The sequence below is a fragment of the Corvus moneduloides genome, chromosome 11, assembly GCF_009650955.1.
Source record: "Corvus moneduloides isolate bCorMon1 chromosome 11, bCorMon1.pri, whole genome shotgun sequence".
NCBI lineage: Eukaryota > Metazoa > Chordata > Aves > Passeriformes > Corvidae > Corvus > Corvus moneduloides.
In genome coordinates, this window is record NC_045486.1 from 1379835 (window position 1) to 1385979 (window position 6145).

A 6145-nucleotide genomic window follows, 5' to 3' on the forward strand; every position below is an offset into this window, starting at 1 on the left:
GGATGTGGAGGTGTTTCCTTGTCACACCAGCATCCGGAACAGCACCGGCCACTGCCAGACGCGGCATCTCCGAGACACCTCTTTAAATGCAGGCCTTGGCTAGAAACTCTGTGAAGGGAAAGGCAGGGAGTGAGCAGGCAGGAGAGCCCCTGGGACAGGGGTGACTTTACAGGACAGGCTTCTGCTGCCACTCCTGGGACACCACTGCCACACGGTGTCACTGGCTCCGGGAGCGGGTAGGCTGGACCTGCACACGGGACAGCGCTCAGGGTCTGGCCTTGCAGCAGTACCTCTTTGGAGCCACAATAAATACCGTTCCTGTATTTACCCTGCTTTGCTCCTAGTGATGTTAGCATTTTTTGTAACAGAGCCTTATTGTTTGCAGGTTGAAAAATGTGAATTTGTGTCACTTGAGATATTTCCCCACTTTCCAGGGAATTTTCAAAGAGAATGAGTATCCAGAGGGGTCAACACCGAATGGGAGGGACACCCAGTGCCTTTGCAGTAGCCCAAACCCCAGCTGTGGTGAAGGGTTGCTGGTCAGGCTCCAGCACCACTAAATGTAATTAAAGACAGAACAACCTGACCCCCAGGAAATCAGTTCCCAGGAGCTTCCAGTGATTTTGGAAGCCACAGCAGCTCCAGTCTGGGGGCAGCAGTTGCCCACCATGGCCACCAAGGATGCCTTTGTAGAGGCACATCAGTCACAGGAAAAGCCCCTTGACTGTTTTAGTACCAACAAACTGAAGGTTACAAATACCTTACCCTTTGAGATTTACTTTTCCCCATTGAGGGCAAAATGCAAACAAATGAATGTTTACAGCTGAAAGCAACCAGTGATGAGAGGGCAGCTCCTGCTTGGGTTACAACAGACCAGAATTTACTTGACTGTCAGGCAAAATATTTAAAGCATAAAGGTTCAAGAAATGACAAGTGCTTTCTGCTAACCATGGCAAATGCCACATGCCACCAAAGCACATGTCCTGCCCGGCTGCCCCCGTGTTCTTCTGATCCCCGGCACTGCTTGGCCCCTCCTGCTGGCTGTTTCACATCCCAGCCCGTAACACTTGGATGTAGATGGTTGCTTAGGGCAACAAGTAAAGCTGCTCTTAAAGAGGAACCTTATTTTTGGGGCTGCAGAAATCAAGTCAGTGTGAAAGGCTTTTTCCCTCTGGAAGGAGTAGGATGCAGCTGATGGCATCAGCGGCTCAATTCTGGTTTGCTTTGCTTTTCCAGAATCTCGTGCTTTTATTTTCCATGTCCCTGGGCACTCAAAATGGAACTGACCCATCTGAGGCTGCAGCCTACTCTGCAATCTTCAAGAAAAAACCTTCCTTGCCTTATATATATTTTTTCCCTTGGTCTGGCTTTAAACATCCTGGCATGGCATGGCATCTCCAGCTGCCACACCCCAGTCAACAGTCCCTGGTGTGACATAGCCATGCTTTAAAAGAGCAGGAAAGTGCCCTTGGATTAAACTCACTGGGTCACCTTCCCCTGTGGACTCTCGCTCCAGCCAGCTGAGCAGCAGCAGCGAAAACCTGACCTACTTCACCTGCAGGGAAGAATTTTGGCACCAGGTGTTGGGGGCTGAATAACAGCCTGGAGAGAGCTGGGGCTGTTGCAAGCACAAATCCTGGAGAGATGGAGACTGTAGTTAAGACTCTTCACGGCAAAGCAGAGAATTCCAGGAAGAATGTCTATTACAGCACCAGGAATTTTACCCCAGGATCTTTTACCAGCAGAAAGCCAGGATTATTCAAGGGGTTTCCTAAAAATGTTGTTGCCTGGGGAAAAAAAAACCATAATTGTTTTCAAAATCAGGACAAATTTTGAATTACCACGTGCAAAACCCTAAAGCTGAGTTTTGACCAATTTTGATTAAAATGTTGCACTGACCTTCCCTGCAGAAGCTGCTTTTTGGTGTCTTAAGTCATCAAAATGTCACTTGGAGAGGCTGCCAGGAAGGTGAGTGTTAATCTCCTGATCCTCTTCCGAGGGGGAGTAAGCATTCCATCAGGATTAAGTTCTGGGGTCACTTTTGGTTCCTGACTTCGCTCGGTTTGAGAACAAACTCCAGGCAGAGGTGAATCAGAGGCTGGGCAATTAAACAGCTCTAGCAGGGAGCCGGTGGGTTCGTGGGTTTCAGCGGTGGGGTTTGTCTGCTTGGGAAAGAGAGGTGGGACCAGGGGTGGGGCTGCTGGCATCAGCTGTGCCTGGCCATTGTGTGCCATGTCCCCGGCTCCATGCTGCAGCCACCACCCAGGGCACAGGGCGGAGGGTCAGATTTCCACAAAGACATCTGGCCAGCAGGTTGGCATTGAACATTTTGGGCTGGTTTTGAACCCCATCCCATTTTCAGCCCTGACCATCTGTTTGCAACCGAGACACAATGGGTTGGCAAAGCACCAGCCCCCTGTGGCAACGATGAAGGGATAAATCCAAGGACCCAAAGCAGATGCATTTGGTTGGAACAGGAAGCTCCTGGTCACTTCAGGGCTCCGATAAAGGGGATTTTCCAAGGGCTGACGATGGCCTAGGGCAATGAGCCCCTCGGTATTCAGGGCTGCCCACAGGCCATGCAGAGAGCCTGTGGCCTGTCCGGGCTGCCCCTCACAGCCAGGGGAATGCAGAGGCACCACGGCTGGGCAGGAACCCAGCCCCTCGCTCCGAGAACAGCATTACAGTGCTCTTCTTGTTTGGGCTGCTCTCAGCAAAAATTCCCACCAGACTGCTGCAGAGAGAGCTTTTCCTGGAGCTTCTGCCTGAATCCCAGAAACTTCCAGTGCTGCCAGCTCCTTCAGCATCCCCAGCCCTGCTCCAAGGGACACGGTGGAGTCGCTATCCCTGGAAGTGTTCAGAAGATGAGCTGGTGTGGCACTTCATGATAGGCTTTAGTGGGTGTGGTGAGTTTGGATCTCACTCCAAACCCCTGCCATGGGCAGGGCTGCTGCCCATTTACTTTATTACAACACCCCTCTGTGCATGGACATGCAAGAACATCAATCAGGTATTCCTGGGGGGAAGCACCGTGGGATGAGCCCTGTGCCCCAGGGCTGCTGGAGATCCTGAAATCAGGCAAAATCTACAAAACCATCACTGTGGAGAGGGTGATTTTTTGGTGATTTTGCTGAAGAAAGGGAGTTGAAAAGTAAATGAAAGCTCAAATTAGATTTATATAAACATAACCTCACTTTTTACAGAAGAACACACAGCCATATAGGCTTTCTTTAACTCTGCCCTAAAGTAGCAGCTGCTGCAGGTCTTGGAAGTTTCCACTGAAACACACCAGCACTTCATGAGTACTTGCTTTTTCACCTCTAAATTTTTCTCTCTGGGGCTTTTAAGCAAGTTTTATTGTAGTGTTTATACAGCCACCTCACTCTGCCTTTGGTTTATGTTTTTCTCGCCTGCAGCCACTGAATTTTGAGCTTTATTAGTTATAGGTACCTGAAATCACATTTTTTTAAAGAATTGACGGCCTAATAAAACCCCTTAAAAGTTTCTGTTTAAGGCAATTGTCCTCCACCCCAGGATCAGGTTCTTACTGAGTTATACCCAGGATCAACAACTTCTCTATGGCTGTTTGTTACCACCAAGGTAAATAACAAGAATCCCATCCATTCCAATAAATCAGGTCTGCATCAATTCACTGGAGAAGCATCGAAGCAAAGAGTTGTTTTTGGAAACAAACTGTAAAGGAGAAGGCTGATTTGCTTTTCTTGCCTGGAATGATACAAGCCAGAGCCCGAGCACCTTCAGTCCAAACCCCCACCCTGGGGCTCTGCTCTCACACCCAACGCCAGGCACTGCAGGGAAACACAGACCACTGTAGTTTTCCCCCCTCATTTAAGGATTTTCTGCACAGTTCCAGAAGCACAGGGGGTGCAGAGCTGGCTCCAGACTCCCCACAGCATCTGTGCCCCACAAATCCCTCCTCCTACCCACCAACCCCTGAGGACAGGGCTTCCACATGCGTCCAGTGCTAATCAATCAATCAATCAGTCAATCAATCTCAGTGTCCAGGTGTTTTCCATAGACCAGGGAAACCTGTTAAATGCCTCCAGACCTCCCTCTCTCCTGGCTGCCTGGAGAGACCTGTGTGGGGCAGTGGTGGGAGTGAGCCCTGCTGTGAGATGCCAACCAGCTTCCTCTGGTGGGTTCCTCTGGTGACCCCTGGCCTTGGAGTGGCAGCTCTTTAACAGTGAGTTACTGTCCTCCTCTCACTGGGACTAGGAGCTTTCTCTTATTCACAGGAGCTGAGAAATTGAATTTCAAGTTTGTTTGTTTTGGCCTGAATATTACAAATGTACACATGGAACCAGCAGTGACTGAAGGGCTCCCCCTGGCCCTCCCTCCCTCCCTCTCTGGGGTGTGTAACAGCATCGCTCCGGCCACTGCTCATTTCTCAATGGTTTCCTCCCTGCCTCAGCAGGTAAAGCTCCCTGTGCTCAGGTGCAGAGCACAGGCACCTCCCTGGCTGAGGCCAGGTCCTCCTCTGGTCCCACGGGACAATGGCCCCAGGTGGGGATGACCCCGGTGTCGATGGGGGATGTGGGGAGGAAGGTGAGCCCCACGCAGCCACTGTCCTTCAACAGCCTCTGCCTCTCCTGGGTTCAATCTCCCACATCACAGACAGATGGGCCCTTTCTCTGCCTTGAATATTTCTTAAAAAAAAAAAAAAAAAAAAAAAGGACACCACAAATGAGACAGCACTGCAAATATTTGCAGATTCAGAGCAGTTAAGCTCTGAAAAACTTCAGCTTGCAAAACTTCTACTGAAATGTGGCTTCAGCCCAGTCAGTGGCTATTTCTCTCTGTGGGGAGGCTCTGCCCTCCCTCTCTCCCACCCTTGCTCCTGGCTGGGTTGGCAGTGGGGGAGCAGGTGAAGGATTTTTGTATCCAGAAATACTTTATTTAAAGATTTAGGAACATTTAAATGTACTGTCAGTTGTATTTAGAACAACTATACAGAATGTTTTGAGTTTAAATTGGAGCTGGATGTTCACACAGGAGGCACAAATTCCCTGTGCTCACCTGCCCTGGTCATTGACAGGACACGAGGGGCTTTGTCCTTTGCAGCCCCACAAGTTAAAATACTGCCCTTGCTGGGGGGAGGATCAGCTCATGCCTACCCCTAGAATTTCCATTCTAATATCAACACTAAAGGCTCCCACATGCTTCGAGCTGTTTGATGCATTAATTTCACGCTTTTGCTCCTGACACTGGAGAGGCAAGTGCCACCCATGGGGGCTGGGAGAGACCTCACCCCTCTCTGCACCTCAGCACCTCCCTGCTCTGCTCCTTCCCACTGACTCCTGTAGGCACCCCAGTGTCCCCAGGAGCGTCACCACTCACAGGGGCTGTGACAGGGCTGCTCGAGGCACAGGAGGCACCCAGGAATGGCTGTGCCCCACATGGGGCTCAGCTGCCCCAGCACAGCCATGGGTTTGTCCCACTCCCCGAGGCAGGTCCACAGCTCACCTGCTCCAGCCCTGCAGCAGGTCCAGCTTCACCCAGCTCTCATCTCCCAAGTTATTTCAACAGAAGCAAGCAAACACCCACCAAATGGAGCAGGCCTTGAGGAGAAACCAGAGTCTGCTGAGCAGAAAGAGCCCCCAGCAGCTGTGAGCTCCATGGACACTCACCTTGGTGAGAAAATATTCCAGTTCTCTGGCAAATCATGTAGATACTCAGTATAACAAAACAGACTGAGCACAGGCACCTGCCAGCCTGGACTGCCTGATGTTTCCAGTGAGTACCAGAAGCATCACTGTATGTAGGGAATGAATATGATCCACAGGGACTCAGTGCCAGTTCCTGGGACAGCGCCACTGCCACCAGACCCAAGAGGCAACGGGAGAGCTGCGGGGCAGGGAGCAGGGCAGGGCCCAGGGCAAGGGGCTGCTGGCTCCGAGGGGAAGGTGCAGCTCCCTGGTACTTGGAAGGGTCACTGAAGTACTGCAGGGAAAAGTGACATTGCAGCATCTCAGGGACACGCACGCACGCACTCTGCCCCCCAAGACAGCTGAGGCTGTAAAGCTGTTTTCCACAAAATTGTTTACATTCCAGTTCCAGGGAGGCAGCTCCATGGGCTGAGCCAGTCGCTGCCCGGGCAGAGCCGTGCCCTGCCCCTCTCACCAGA